This window comes from Condylura cristata, unplaced genomic scaffold (assembly GCF_000260355.1).
Source record: "Condylura cristata isolate star-nosed mole 26May11 unplaced genomic scaffold, ConCri1.0 scaffold00009, whole genome shotgun sequence".
Classification (NCBI taxonomy): domain Eukaryota; kingdom Metazoa; phylum Chordata; class Mammalia; order Eulipotyphla; family Talpidae; genus Condylura; species Condylura cristata.
The window spans coordinates 45,783,498-45,800,867 of NW_004567110.1; positions in this window are offsets into that span (position 1 = coordinate 45,783,498).

Sequence of the window (17,370 nt, forward strand, 5' to 3'; positions counted from 1 at the left end):
TTTATAGTGTTTTCATGCAATGCAATACTATACTGCAACAGGAATGTACAGTTTACTATTATATGCAACAGAGTGAATGATTTTCACAACCAGTTTTCAAATAACATATACTCTTGATTACATTTTTATAGGTATTAAAACCAGGCAGTTTTATAGTGAAAGAAATCAGAATAACAGCTTTGGAGTGAGTAGCGACTAATTGGGAATACAAGAGGGTTTTATGAATCATTGGTAAATGATCTATTTCTTCATTTGAGTGGGCATGATCACTTTACAAAAATATCTGGGGACCCTCCCTGGTGGCACCATGGTTAAAACACAGCACCATGAAGTTAGCCCAGCCACTTCATCACGAGTTCCATGCCCGGACAGTGAGCTGACCCACATGGCCCGGCAGACCTCTCCTGACCCACCCGCTGCTCCTCTCAGCCAGTCGGCCTGTTCTGCTCCCTACTCTGCATCTGGTGAATTCTCTCTCCACTCCTGCACCTCTGGCCTGTATTCCAGTTCTTATGCAAAAATAAATTAAAAATATATTTGGCTAAACAGTTGTGATTTATTCATCTTTCTATATACATAATACTTTAATAAAACATTCAATTAAAAAATGTTCACTTCTAACTCCACAGATCTATGAAAGTTTATGAGCAGGAGCAAACAAGAATATGAACATAATCGATTGTTCGATTGTTATGGGGCACTTAATGAAGTGAAAACTGAGTCTGAACTCATTATAAGAACTGGAATATAAAAAAGGATGCTATGGTTTATTTTCTTTATAATAAACAATATAAGATCAAAATTTTATTTTATTACTATGAGAAAAAAAGTATTTACTGTTGATATTACTAATGAAACATATCAACTATTATCCATTCTACTTTAAAGTACTATCAGTAATTCCTCCTCCTTAAGCTTATACCCACCTAATAGTGCCTATTTTCACATTTCTAATGCACTAATTCCCATGTATTCATTGAACTTTATGTATATTGCTTTTGATTTTATTTCCCATTTGCCCTCAACTCTCACTGGTAAGTAACAAGGCTCAATCTCACAGTTTAACTGCTATAAATTCTCAGGATAGCAGTTTCCTAAAAACAACTAATTACAGTTAGGTCATCTTTCACTTTTTTTCACATTTAGCATTCTAAATGTATTTCAAATATTCTATCAATGATGTTTATCTCAAATGATAGAAAGGAAACATTGACCAATAAACTGTTAAGTTAAAGTCCTTATGTTGAAATTTAAGATTTTATTTCTTTCTCCCATCATGGATGAAATAGAAGAGAAATAACAAGTGACAGGTTTACCTGGACCTTGATGTTGTATTCTCCCATGTTAAAATTTTCTGAATCTTGGACCCTTCCTGATGGCGCAGCAGGTTAAAGCACAGCATTAAGAAGCTAAAGCCACTTTAGCATGAGTTTGATCTCCGCCCTGGAGTGATCCACATGGTGTGGAAAACCTTTCCTGACCTGCCTGCTGCTCCCCTCAGCAGTGTACTTCATCAGTCGGCTTGTTCTGCTCCCCACTCTGTCTCTGGTGAATCCTCTCACTGCCCTTGCACCTCCTGCCTGTACCCCAGTACTGCATAAATAAATAAATAAATCTTTTTTTAAATTTTGGAATCCTTAGAAATTTAATTCTAGAGCAAACCCACTTCTACAACTCAGAGGCACATACACAAAATGGCAATACTGCCCACTTACTCTTTTTCCTCCTTAATTTCCATGTCCTAGGTTTCTGAAAGCTAGAAATGAATTGCCTTTGGAAACATCAAGCTGGTAAATAAACAACCCATTTTGTCTCATTCCCCTTTCCCAACAGATGATGCAAGAAATATTACTATTCTCTAGCATTCATCTCTGATGGTACAAATCCAGAAGGAAGGAGAGCATCTACAACTGCACAGTATTCACAAAACTAGAGAGATACTAAGGCCTATTTTACAGGCTCTCCCTCGGGTTGCAACAGGTTAAAGCAAAGCACTAATGAAGCTATCTATCCACAGCCACTGCAGCACGAGTTAGATTGGTGACCCACATGGCACTGCAGACCTCTCCTGTGTCTCCCGCTGCTCCCCTCAGCAGTGTATCTCACTCAATCTGCCTGTTATGCTCCCCACTCTGTCTCCCGTGAATCCTCTCAACCACACATCTCTGACTTGTACTCCAGTTCTTGTATGCATAAGTAAATAAATCTTTAAAAAAAAAAAATCTATTTTACAAAATGGGCTCACTTCATATCTTAAAGTCAGTATAACCTAGAACATTTTATTGCCCTCTCAGACACCATAAATGTTTATAAAAAGTTAATGAATCAGGGCCCTCTCTGCACTAAGCTTAAGACACTTTCTAATGAGTTCGATTCCCGCCTGCCCCGCAGGAGATCCACAGGGCGCGGCAGACCTCTCCTGGCCCGCCCGCTGCTCCCCTCAGCAGTGTACTTCGTCGATCTGCCTGTTCTGCTCCCCACTCTGTCTCTGGTGAATCCTCTCACCCTCCGCATCTCTGGTCTGTACCCCAGTTCTATATAAGTAAATAAATAAATCTTTTTTAAAAAGTTAATGAATGAACATACAGTCAATGTGGTATAACACTAAGAAATTCAGGCTACATATAAAGTCTGAAGTCAAAGCATGCATAGGGGAAAAAGGAATTAATATAATAAGTTATGAAAACAAGGGAAGAAAATCAGTCGTTCCTCCGCACCTGCCGTGGATAGAAGTAAAGCAAAAATTAGAATAGTCCATTCCCCGATATTTTTGTATACTGCACGCACCCCATCTCCATGCAGAGGCCATCTCAGGTGCTGAAAACCGTAGTACAACTCCAGTGTGCTACAAGTTAGATTGGTGACCCACCAATGGGTCATAGTGGGGCTGATGGGAGTAGAGAACTTCAAGCAGCCGTGGTTGGCTTATAACTGAACTCACTCCTGCTCTTGCTCTCTGGCTCTGGCTTCAGCTTACACCCTGATACTGCTGGAAGAGGACTTGAAGGGGAAACTTGGAGGAGAGATGTACAGAGGCACTTGGAAGAGACACGTGGGTGAACATGGGGAGGCTGGTCCTTGGCACAGTCCATGGCAGCCATTACCTTCATGTGGCATATTTTGAAGTTTGAGTCTCTCCATCTGTCCCATCTCTCTGGGATCAGCCAAACCTTTTATTTGTGGTTCCTCGCCAGAAAGTAATTTTAATGCATGGCAAGCTCTCTGGCCTCAGCAGCTTTGGGTCAAGCCTTTTTGTGCATATCAGAGGATGGGTAGTTTTTCAGGTTTAACTGGGAAAATATCATTTGAAACCCTTTCTTCTCTCTCTAGCTCTAAGCACAAAAATTCTATTAAAACCTTTCATACTTTCACTTGTCTTTGTGCATGCAGATGGCCATTCCCTGGGTACCTTTAAGTGGCACGCTAAGGCATAGACTCTTAACCACATCCATAGGCTCTTTACATATTCCATTATGAAATTAAAAAATGTCATGAGTGCTGAGCTTTTCCTGTTCTAAGTACCATATTTCATTGATTTTAAGATATACATTTTCTCCATTTTTATATCCCTGAAATTAAAACATATAATTTGTATCAATCTGTCATTATAAATATCAACATTTTAAATTTGTTAGTGCTACATTTTTAAAAAATGCATCTTAGAATTAATCTTAACTTAGAGTCAATCAATTATGGTATACATAAATGAAAGTATTCCCTTGGATGCCAGATAATTTTTCCTGGAGTAGTTATTTAAATATTTCTTATGACAGAAATGTTTTAGATTAAAGGGTGAAAAAAGAGTTTTAAAGTTATACTGGCCAAGGTCAGTGTTTAAATCTTATTTGGATCCTAATTTGAGTGAACCATATTTAAATAGACATTTTGAGGGCAATCAGATAATTTTAATTCTAACTGTATATTACATGCTATTGAGAAATCAATGTTAACCTTTAAAAAGGTTACAGTTTCCCCCACTAAACAAAAGTAAAACATTCATTGTTATTATGATTTGGTCCCTTGTTTTGAGATTCTGAGCATGCTCAAAAATGTTTCCATATAAATAAATGTTAATAGTGTTTTCACCCAAAAGAAGCACATGAATGAAATTATATGGTCGGAGTTTACTTTAAAATAATCCAAAGAATGAATTGGGGGAGTAGAGAACACAGTTTAAAAAGGATTCATATATCAATAATTGTTGAAGTGGGGTGATGGCTTCATTAGACCATTCTCTTTACTTCTGTATATGCTTGCATTTTGAAAATATTTTTTGTTGAGATAACAATGGTTTAATTTCTATTATATTATTGTTTGCTTTTTAAAAGTGTAAAATCCGGCACTCCCTGGTGGCACAGCGGGTTAAAGCACTGCACAAAGAAGCTTAAGCCACTTCCGCATGAGTTCGATCCCCGCCTGCCCCGGAGGTGACCACATGGCGTGGCAGACCTCTCCTGACCCGCCCGCTGCTCCCCTCAGCAGTGTACTTCGTCGATCTGCTTTGTCTCTGGTGAATCCTCTCACCCTCTGCATCTCTGGCCTGTACCCCCGTTCAATACGAATAAATAAATAAATCTTTAAAAAAAAAAAGTGTAAAATCCCCTCTTCAGATGTTGTTAACATAGAAATGCTCCACAATGAAGCAGGCAGATAAAGAAAGGGTATTTGGTGGTAGCCCTAGTTCTAATTCCAGCACCAACAAGCTAGAAGAACCTGTAGCAAACCAATCTAGTGCTTTGGGCTTCAATTTCATCTTTTTAAAATCAGGATAATATTATCTTTCCATCTCTTGAACAAAATGTTTGGAGCATCAAACATAGTAGTTTCGTCTTATCTGCAGGGGATATGTTCCATGCCATGCGATGATGCCTGCAACCACAAATATATGTTTTTCCTCTACATGTGCATAACTATTATAAAGTTTAATTTATAAATTAGGCACAGTCAGAGAGTACCGTCAGTAACTAATAATAAAATAGAACAATTATAACATGCTGGTGTTCAGCATAGTACCTGATTTCACATGCAGAAAAGGACTGACCTTCAAGGGCTGACCCAAAAGAACTGAAAGATCTGCCCTGTTTGGATAAGACAATGAGAAGCACAGTCAAACTGGTTTTTTGGTGTCACATAGCAAAACAATCAGTTAGATGGATGGCGAGATGTAATAATAATTATGTGACTGTGGTCTCTTTCTCAAAATATCTTATATAGGTAATATTTTTGGAACAAGGTTTACCAGGGGTAAATGGAACCATGAAAAATGATACTGCAGATAAGGGGTACTACCATTAGTAGTAAATATAACAGTCCCTTAAATGGTTAAAATTTTATTTTAAAAGGGGTGCTCTTTGTAGCAAGGCTTCAATAAAATGTGCCACCAGATTAGAATCTGAGGCAGTGTCAACATCGCTGTCCATCTGATTGTTTTGCTATGTGACACCAAACAACCAGTTTGACTGCGCTTCTCATTATCTTATCCAAACTGGGCAGATCTTTCATTTCTTTTGGGTCAACCCTTGAAGGTCAGTCCTTTTCCACACATAAAGTTAGGTACTATGCTGAACACCAGGCATTTAATTGTACTGCTCTACATGGTTCCAGCTACTCTGCTGATGACAGGAAAGAGAGGGAATGTTAGGTAAATAAATGCAACTAGCATAAAGCAGACCAGGAGTCATCAGACCCTCTTTGAGATCTTAAAGATGAGTAGCACAGACTTGCACAAAGAGCACGTTCGTGAAGCCCCGACTTTGCCTGGGCACTATATGTGTGTTGGTATAGTGCTAGGAGATTTTAAAGTTGGCCACTTTTTGAAGTATATGACCTCAAAGCCTTTTCCCTTTGTTCTGTGTTTCTTTCATCCCGATTGGTAATGCATTCAGTCCATTCTTGGCAGGAAGGCTTCCCTGGTGTGTGTTAGGGAGAACGTCCAAGGAGCTGAAACTCTGTTTCAGAGTTTCAACTGTGCACATACAGAGAAAGTGAGATAGTTGGAACTGAATGATATGGGAAAATTGAACCCAATAGTGTTTTTAATCCCTTAAAGATGACAATAATGTCTTTAATTTATTAAAATGCTTACATCATTTCTTTGTGAAACTTTCACTGTTTCAGAAATAAATATAGTCATTCTTTTCACTCTCATAATGAATGAATGTTCCACTGGAAATGAGACAAGGGGAAAATCTTCCCCTTGGTTTTTTCTTTCAGCCTCAACAACTTTGCTTGTATAAGTGTCTTTACAACCAAACCTGCCATATTATGCAGTGTAATCTTGCACAAGTCATTTAACCTCTCTAAGCAACTGTTTGCCTAATTTGTAAAATGAGTGGGTTTGATTAGCTTCTCCTTTCAGTGCTGTAATTTTATCAATTTCTGGTTTTTTAATCCTTTCCTGAATGCTTAAAAAAAAAAAAAAGATGCTTCTATTGGGAGCATTTTCTTGCCAGTTAAGGTTTAACCAACACTTTTTTCTTATAGTTTTTTCATTCAAAAAATCTTTCTAACATGTCTTAGGACATGTTAGACATTTACTTATGACATTTACTTTTTAGTTAATTCAAATGTCAAGTCATAAATACAACAAATTAAATATGATAGGATATTAACATAGTCACATATATAGTCATAAAATTTGGATTTAGAAATATGCTTGTAATGTAAGAATGGCTTGATATCATAAACATTAATATGATTAAGCATCAATGAGATTAAAAAGAAATAATAGGCAAATATATTGACTAAACACAAAAAGCTGATAAAATTCATGTATTTTTTCTTATTTCAAAGCTCATGCTATAAAGAAATCTTTATTAACACGATAATTTATTGTTATCTTAAAACAATAGCCAATCTCATTTCTTACTAACAGAATTCACAAAAATTCCCCATGTGGTCCATGGTCCTTAAACTTCCTAAAACTATAGAAGAAAATTTGCAGGTATGTGTGCATTTCTAGAGTTAACTTTATCAAATTCTCAAAGGGGTAGAAACAAACCAAAATGCACTAGAGGAATTACCATTAATATTAAGAACAGTATTTAATAATAATCTCGAATTTCTGGTTAATGTCATAAGACAACAAACAGAACCAAGAGACATAACTATTAGAAATGAGAAAGATTAGATTATTGTTAGTTGAGGATAACATGATGTATTAAATTCTTTTGATTGCAACATACAAAGTGTGCTCAAGTTATATCAGTTCCCTCAATTTGTTTGGAAGATCCACAAAAGTAGAGGAAACAGTGATACTGACGAGGATGTTGCTCATGATAAAGGCAGATGTCCCTGATCTTTATTCCTATGCTCCACTATAAAAATGATAGATCTCCTATTTCTGCAATAACTAACTCGTTGCCAGAAATTGATCAATCTTCTTTGTAAACAGCTTAACCTTTCCAACTTCCTGTATCTGGCCAAATCCTGATCCAGCCCTACCGACTTTTTAGCATGAGGGGAATGAGAAAAGGAAATCCTTATCTTCGCTGTTGTTTAGGAATATCCATGCTGTTGTTCAGAATCCATAATGCTGAAATAAGTTTCTGAAATATGCTGTAATACTAAACACAGTCATGCATTAACCAGACCCACATGTATTCATTCTCTTCAAAACTTTGTTGGGGAAAACCAAACCAGCTATTGGCTCTGGCCTAGCGGGGGTATAGCAGTTTAAGTAAATGAAATCAAACCCAACACTTGAGCAACATATTTATGAAACCTACTTGACCTACGAACTTGGTCTCATACATGTCAAAAATCACCGTGATTTTGATAATCCATGAGTAGTTTTAAGAATGGGAACTAGCATAATGGTTAATAGCCATACTGTCTGGGTTTAAATCCCAGCTTTGTTACTTACCAGCTGTTTAATATTAGGCAAGACATGTAACCACTCTGTTCCTCAGTTTTCATTACAAAATGAAGATAATAGGGTAGTTTTGAGGATTAAATAAAGTATTGCAAAGCATTTAGGTTGCCCAGTCAATGTCATATAAATGCTTGTTTAATGAATGCTTAATGTTTATTGAGCACTTACTATGTATCTAAAAAATATGCTAAACATTTTACATGCAGTTTTTACTTAAATCTCACCACATTTTAACCAACTGAGCTAACCAGCTTGCCTAACCACAGATAATTTTAAAAAGGGCTTTTCCACCTGAGTTTCAGTTCAGAACAAAACAACACTAGCAAGAAGTCCCACATTACAAAATGAGATGTCAACTGACTTCTCCAAGACTTGCAATGGAAATGGTTAAAAGCAGTTTTATCCTTAGGTTAAAGAGGCTAGGAGGGTGTTTTTGGAAAAGGTCATTGTAAATGGGGACAGTAAGGGAGAATTTTCCTGATCCCAAACTTTGTGGGAATGATACTAAATAGAATTTTTCATGGATCTCCCAAAGTTAGACAGCACAAGAGCCTAATAATGGTACATGACTTCCAATTCTGTAAAACATATGAACTGGACCTTTAAACTTGTGCATTTGGCCTTCACTGGGTGCAGGTTAACTTTCCAGATGGCAGGGCAAGAGGGATGTGGTCCCCATGGATAGAATGACTGTGCAGAAGGTGTAGAACTGGGAGTCATTTCAAAAGCAATCCAAAACCAAGGACATGAGACTTTAGGCAGAAATGGGGAAGAAGTGGGAGGAGGGTAAGTATGGCTAGTAAGTGACCAGCCCCAAGAGGCATCTTACCTATGCCAATGCCAGGGTGCTTCTAATATGTTCCCAAATGGGGATCTCCAAGGTACTGATTTCAGAACAACTCTTTCTCTCAGGAGATATTTCTGTATACTTCTGTCTCCAAGGTACCAACAGAAGTATCCCTTGAGAGAAAGAGTTGTGTTGAGATGAGGCAGTGGAGAGGTGGGGTGGAGGTGGGAAGTGGGGATACGGTGGTAGGCAAGCACAGAAAGGAAAAGCCAAGCAGGCCCCACCCTTTCTCCCTTTGCAGACTGATATGATGAATTAGGGCTGACATCAGAGAAAGGGGAACTAAAGTTCAAGTTTAGATTTTTACACAAAATTGGACATTTCTGTTACTGAAATGTGACTCCTTTGTAACAGAGAACTTTACAGTACCTAAGAGTGATTGGAGCTGTCGTAAGACCTGCCTTAGATCTCACCCAAGGGACAGAGAAAGACTAGCCCTATAGAGTGGGTTTGACTGGGCAGCAGAAGAAAGAAGTTTATTTTCTGCTTGCATCCTATGTAAGCCTGTCTTTAAACAAAAAGGTTGCAGTAACAATGATAATAACATTACATACCTACACAACATAAACCCTAACATTTTTTGAGGACTTACTCTGTGCCACTCCATGTTTAAAGTACATGATACATATTTGCTTATTTCATCCTTACGATAACCCTAGGAAGTAAGCCTGCAGTTCTTGTAAAATGAATTCACAGAAAAGGTAACACCACTAATACAGCTAATATGTGGTGTGCCCTGAATCCATTTGATGCTAGCACACTTAACATGCTAACCTCTTCCCACATGACCCTCTTCCCTCAAGCACCCTGTGAGCCACTGAGTCAGGAGCGAGCCTTCTTGTTGTAAGGACAGGTGAACGATTGCTTCAGACACGGACTTGCTTCAAAATGTTTAGAATCAGCACGCAGATTTCCATTAGGCTCCTGCTCTAGCAGGTCTCTCTAAACTCATGGGGCAAGAGGGGGACATTCCGATGGGCTCTTTGGGGAGACTCAGGAGGAAGATTCATGACATATATTTGTGTTCTGATAGCACTCTTTCTTAAAAAGGACTACATTTTCCTTTCACTAGAGCGCCTTAGATTTTTTAATGAAGTCTGGGACTTGCCTGAGGGCCCAGCACTCCTTGCTCTGTTGAGTTTGAATTGGGTACAGGATCCAGTTTGTCAGGTCTTTAATTCTTTTCTCTGATACAATCAGAAAATCCTTGCCTCACCTGACAATTTTGTTCCTGTGGTTCCTATAATGGATAAGCTTGAGGTATCAGATGTCTCCCATGCCCACTTCAATGCTTCATGGCGCAGCTCCCCAGGTTACACACCCCATGTGCTTCCATGTCATTAGGTCACTATCTGGCCCCTCTTGTCACAGCGCCCTCAGCCCCACGGTAGCCAGTAAACAGACTTTTGTGTCAAGCTCCTGAGCGAATTATAAGATGATAAATGAAGATAAACTCAGTGTTAAGAGTTAGATAGTGTTCAGAACTTGAAAGACAATAAAAACCACCCTAGCATTCATTAAGCTTAAGTTTGGAGAGTCTCAACATAGCATGAATGTAGAAATTTTCCCACTATTAAAATGATTGTATCTAGGCCCTCTCTGGTGGTGCAGTGGGTTAAAGCACAGTACTCAAAAGCTAAAACCACTTCAGCATCAGTTCGATTCCCGCCTGCCCTGGAGGTGATCCACACAGCAGGGTAGATCTCTCCTGATCCACCCGCTGCTCCCCTCAGCAATGTACTTCATGGATCAGCCTGTTCTGCTCCCCACTCTGTCGCTGGTGAATCCTCTCACCGCTCCTGCACCTCTGGCCTGTACCCTAGTTCTAGATGCATAAATAAATAAATCTTTAAACAAAAAATTTAAAGCAGCCCTCCTGTCTGTCTGTGACTATGCAAGGGCCTCTCTTTTTATCTTTTTCTTAATAAATCTGTCCTTTTAAAATATAAACATAAACAAGAAAAATAATAATAAATATTTTATTTCAAATATAGGCATGCTTTATTCTATTTACACTTATAAAAATAAATATTTTTTTAACTTTTGTTACATAGTGAGTTCCATTTAATCAGGATTTATGGTAAAAGTTTGCCAGAGCAGTTACAAGTTCTGTGAGAGGCAGGATGGAATTATCCCCACAGGCAAACAAACAAACAAAATCCTCTAGCAACCTCTGGGTCACCTTTGCTTTTGCAGTTTTCCATCAGGTACACAGAAAGATGATGAAGCCAGTGATCGCCACTCCAGGATGTTGAATAATATGCCAGGGAAATGATCAAAAAACTGGAGTTAGCATTGTGGAATGTGGAATTCATGGTAGTCTTAGTGATTAAAATAACTTATTTTGCAACTTCTGCAAAGACTTAATAGAAGTATTTAGAAACTAGGATAAATTCTCACATCCCTGAGTAAGTGGTACCCCTGTCAATTTGAGCCATTTTCCCAGACTATGTCTCAGACCCTGTTATGACTGGCAAGTAGACAGGAGAAATAGCCAGTCTGTAGACATATTAACTTGATAGCTTTCATTACAATGCGTTTAGCAGCAATAGAAATAAGAGGAAAATATTTAAGTTGGTTCACTAACAATCTTAATTTTCCATTTGCAGCTTAGTAGCTTAGAAAACTTTATAAAACCTAACAAAAGTATCATGGTCTAAGGAAGTGTTTCTTCATTGGGTGCAATTTTGACCCCCAGAAGAATTTTAGCAACATCTGGACACATTTTGGATTGTCACAGCAGAGAGGGGACAAACTCAGGGGAAAGAGAGCTTCCCTGTTGGTGGGTCTTCTCTCTTGCTCTTATCACTGCAGAATGAGGAAACAAAAATGGGATTTAATAGGGAGTGAGGGCCTCCCTAGTGACGCAGCAGTTAAAGACACACAGTGCTATCAAGCTACAGCCAGCTACTGCAGCATGAGTTCGATTCTTGGCTGATCCTCGGTCTATCCCTGGCCAGGGAAGTCACCCACACAGCACAGCAGACCTCGTCTGTCTCACCCACTGTTCTCTTCAGCAGTGTATTTCAGTTGATCTGCCTGTTCTGTTTCCCACTCTGTCTCTAATGAGTTCCTCTCACCACCACACCCCCCCATATCTCTGACCTATACCACAATTCCTGTATGCATAAATAAATTTTAAAAATCTTAAAAAAATAATAATAGAGAGTGAGAAGGGAGCACTGAGAGAAAAAGGGAAAGGGAAGGGGGAGAGAAGGAAGGAAAAGAGAGAGCAGTTTGATTATTGGTGCACATGCGTCCAGAGGCCAACTGTCCTACACCAGGTAGCCTCCACTGAACAGAGCCACAGTCATCAAAGTCAAAGTCACACATGACACATTGGTGACTTCTCCTAGCCAGCCATTTTCACTGCTTAGATGCTGGAGGGTTTGTTGTAGAAATCCCACAGCTTTAACTGCCAAAGCATCAGCACCCAATTTCTCTCCACCCAATTTCTCATCACTCTCCCTAGGACGTCAGAGGGTGGACTTCAGAAGACTCCACTTTCCACCATCAAGTTGTCTATGAGCTACACCCACTGGCCACTTACGCCTCACTGTTCCTCTCACACATCCAAAGGGAGTGGCTGCTTCAAGCATCTTTAGAGAAGGATACTACTAAACACCCTACAATGTACGCAGCAGAACTCTCTATTACCACAAAATACCAGTCTAAAACTCCATAGTGCCAAGGATGGGAGACCGCTTTTTCACCTTGCTTTACATCCAACTCATGAGAAAATCCAACCCTCCTTTGACATGAAATCAACTTATCATGAACTAAATGAAGTTCTAAACCCTATCAGCTATCTCTGAGTATTACATAGTAATGTCTCTGCCCTCTCCCTACCCCTCCTCCACTTTCAGACTAAGTTACATATTTTGCTGTGATTCTCCCAAAATACTCTGGGTATCACTCTGCTTCATTCTTGTTAATAGTTACTACTTAGTGATCCTTTATTATGTGTCAGATTTGTGCTAAGTGCTTTCTATGCACTGCTCTCTTTCAGCTCCACAGCCACCCTCTGGGAGGGAGGTTATTCTCTCCCTGTGTGACTCCAGAGCACACCTGTGCTTTACAGGACAATACCTGCTTGATCACAGCAGCCTGGGCCCTCGGATTTTCAGCAGCCACCCCTCCTCCATCTGGCCTTTATTCATTTCTGTATCTTCAGACCATCTCCTACAGAGCCTCACACATAGTAAGATAAATGACTGATGGATGAATGAGTGGATAAATGGTTATATAGATATATGCTGTCAAATTTGGAATCTTCTCACATTTATAATTCCCATATATAGATTCTCTGCCATGTAAAGCAGACAATCTATTTCAGTTTTTCCAAATGCCAAAACAGGATTGAGAAATATTATAATATCTAAAGGCTTCTATAAAAGTAGTCAGCTAAAAATGGAGGTTTTCTTTTTGACTGTTTCACTGTTTTAATTCAACTCCCAATGACCTAAGAAAAGCAGCATTACTCAAGAGTATTCTGTGGAATCATTTCCTAGGAATAGTTTATGTGGTTGATCTTTCTTTTACTTTGTCATATTTCATAATATCTGAAGTAAGTGTTAAAATGGTTTTTCAGTTACTGTGCAGGGTCGTCTGTTGAATGGTATAATCTACCTGTACCTTTTTCACAGTGAAACTATAACTCTACTATATCTATACAAAGTTATACAATCACCTTGTGGCTTGGAATTTAAAATGAACTTTCACCTCTTTTCATCCATGACCAAGGAATAGCTCTTTGGCCCACGAGAAAGATTTCCCAGTATGTAAGGAAATATCAGGAAGCTCATTTTTTCTTACTGAGCAAGTAATGAACACAGCAGTATTTGGTTTTGTTTATTCCTGTTGTTTTCTTTTTCATTATTAATTCACACTTATTTATTCTCACACATTGCAAAAATGCAAGTACATCAGAATGGGCGCATTAAAAGCAAAAACTTCAATTCATTCTTCACTACTAATTTCTTACCCCATATGTAAGCATTTTATTATAATCTTTTGATTTAAGGGTGAGTAATTAATATTGGTGCAAACAGCAAAAATGAAAAGATGATGCCTCCTTTCCATTTTCATTTTCCAAAGCCTGTACTGTTATTATTTTTTTTTCCAGAATGAGCCCAATTATATAATATTTGGGAAGAAATACTGTCCATCAGCATTTATCTCTAAGCTAAATATTTGCAATTAACATACAGTAGAAAATAGATCAACAGTCATGAGCATTTTGCCTATTTTTACATGTGTTTTACACAAGAGAAATAAAAAGGTACATTGGGAAGTTAGTCTCATTATAAACCTAAATGAGCTAAATGACATGGCTTCTTAGGTAGGTAATTTGTTTATGTTTGTTGACTTGTTGGAAGTAGAGATCAACCTATCATACAAAACAGAAAATTTTCCAAGTACAAGTGAGAAAATCTCTGATAAGGTAGATGTTGTACCTTGTTGTGCAAAACAAAAATGGTATGTGGGGGCCCTCCCTGTTGGCACAGTGGGTTGAAGCACAATACTAAGAAGCTAAAGCCACTTCAGCATGAGTTTGATCCGGCCCCGGAGGTGACCCACATGGCAAGGCAGACCTCTCCTGACCTGCCCGCTGCTCCCCTCAGCAGTGTACTTCATCCATCTGCCTGTTATACTCCCTGCTCTGTCTCTGGTGAATCCTCTCACTGCCCGGGCACCTCTGGCCTGTACCCCAGTTCTGTATGCATAAATAAATAAATCTTAAAAAACAACAACAAAAATGGTATGTGAGCCAGTGGTTTTCCAGGAAATGTGTGTGTGTTCAAGTGTGTCTGCAATTTCCTAGAGTTAAAAACTCACTATTTCTACGCGTGAGAAATGCACTTGTCAGGGTGGACATATTGGTCACCCTATCAAATGCCCTGTTCCAAATCTATGAGAGGGGAGTTTTAATGCTAGTTCCCACCAGAGTATGGATCCAAGACTTAACCCATAGCATTTTTGATTTCAGGTTTTCTTGTTCTATTATTTTACCTTGCTTTCATTTTTCTTCATATTTGTGCAGAAAGGGAAAAAATATAAAATAAATATAACACTCAAAGAAACAATATGTGCACAATATGAACTATAGATTTTTCTTTCAAAAAAAAAAACAGCCTTCTATTTCATAAGGATCTGAAAATTTCAGAGTGCTTGAAAGGCTTCAAAAAACATTCCCTTCCTATTTTAAATCTCATTAACTTGCTATTTTATACTCACAGTGGCCATATAATGGAAATGGAGAGAACAGGGTATTATTACCTGTCTATGCATGAGAAAGCTGAGGCTACAGAAATAGCCTAAGTGCTCAGGGATACACAATCAGTCAGAGATAAAAATCTAGAAAAGAATTCTGGGCTTCCCATCATTGTTAGCTCTGCTGATAATAGTCTGTTTGTGGTATTCTTTCCTTTGCCTTTAACTAAGCAACTCCCCTGTCTACAATATCACACTGTTCATTTTGTTGATTAGAAACCAATGCACAGAGATGAGATGAGTGGTCCCCTGGTCACCCCACCAAACACAGGAGCTAAAAATAACATGTGCAATTGACCAGGCGCTGATTCTTTTCTCTGTACCTTTAACCTCCTGTTCCGGGAGGCAATATCAGAAGATATTAGAAGTGCATGTGTCTCCTTGAGTGATGTGGTACCTATTGTTACCATTGTCCAAGTCAGGGCTCTGCCTTTTCTATTGACAAGAGAGGAGGGAAGAATCCCTGGGCTGAATGGACACTGTGGAAAAATGTGAAATGCAGAATTATCAAGAACATTCGAGGTAAGGTGGTATATGACAAAAAAAATCCGAATAGGTCAGGAGAAAATAGTTTGAGGCCTTGGAAAACTGTTTCAATTTCCAGTTTACTTGCTTGTGACTTAGGTCTCATTCTGGTTTACCTAACCTTAAAAATGTTCACTCTTGCAGAATTGCTACATGCTACTACACGTCCAGGTAAGGAGGTTACATTGAACTAAATCCCTTTGAACCTGAAAACTATTAATATCAGATTGAAAGAAAATCCTAGTAGTATATGAAACATTTCCATCAGAGAATGGATCCCTTGAGCAGTAAATTTTTCATTTTATCTGCTTCTTACTTTAAGGCACAATTAGGCTCCAGAGGCCACCTCAAGTTACTCACTGGGTAGTTTTCCCAGTATCTGAGAATGCCTCTAATTGAGAAGGGAAAAGTTGGAAAAAAGTGAGAGAACAAGTTTATAAAATTAACTACCATTAAAATGAATGCCATATTCTATACAAATTAGTCAACTATCACGTAAAATAAGAACCAATTTCTTTTTGTTATAGTCGCCTCTCTTTTTAGAGAAGTAATAGCTTTTCTAATCATAGACAATTTTGAAATTACATGAATTAAAAAGAATAATCACTTATAATCATAATCACCAGGGGAAAAAAACACTGTAAAATTTATCGTATTACTATCTTTTGTTCTAGCATTTTTTCTTTTATTGAAAATTTTTTTTAAGTGCCATTGGTTTACAATGTTGTTAGTATTTTGGAAGGGCAGGATCTTCGCGTCAGGTGTTATCACCTCAGCACATTCACCACCTAAGCACACATAGTCTTCCACCAAAGTCTGTTGTGCTCTTTCCACCTTGTTCTCCTGCCTCCTCTTCCCCCTTTGACGGTCTCAATTCTATGGTCAACTTTCAAGAATTGGTTTTTAAGTCAGCCTTTATCTGACCCTTTGTTTAATTTTACTATATTCTACTTATCAGTGATGTCACCCAGTATTGGTCTTTTTCCTTCTAGCTATTTTCTTTGGCATAATCCCTTCCAGCCCCATCTCTTTGACACAAATGGCCGGAGTTTATCTTCTTTGATCACTGAGAAGTATTGCATTTGTATATGTACACATCTTCCTGATCATTTATATCTTTTTTTTTAAGATTTATTTATTTTTGCATACACAATTGGGTGCAGGCCAGAGGCTCAGGGGCTGTGAGAGGATTCACCAGAGACAGAGTGGGGAGCAGAACAGGCGGATCGACGAAGTACACTGCTGAGGGGAGCAGTGGGCTGAGACACGAGAGGTCTACTGTGCCATGTGGGGCCGGGGATGGAACTCGCACTGAAGTGCCTGCAGCTAGTTTGCGGTGCTGCACTTTAAACCACTGGCCATGAGGGAGGGCTCCCCCACTTATGGCTTTTAGAGCACTTAGCTTGTTTCCATAGTTTGACTATTGTAAATAATACTGCAATAAATATAGGAGTACAGGTTTCCTTTCAAATTAGTGTTTGAATGTTTTCTGGGTCAGATACCTCGGAGTGAAATTGTGGGGCTGTATGGCAGATGCAGTTTTTATCTTTTCAGAAACGGCCATGCCATTTTCCCAAGACTGGTTGGACAAGTCTACACTCCCACCAACAATGTAAGAGGTTGTGCTATATTTTTCCTCTCCACACCCTTGTAAGCACTTGATGTTTCTGGTCTCTTTGATATGGACTGTTATCACAGAATGAGATGGAATCTCATTACGATTTTTATTTACATTTTCATAATGCTGAACATTGTTTTTTCATGTGCCTACTGGCCATTTGTGTCTTCTTTGGAGAAGTATCTGTTCAGTTCTCCTCATTTTTTGATTGGGTTATTTGTTTTCTCTTTGTTG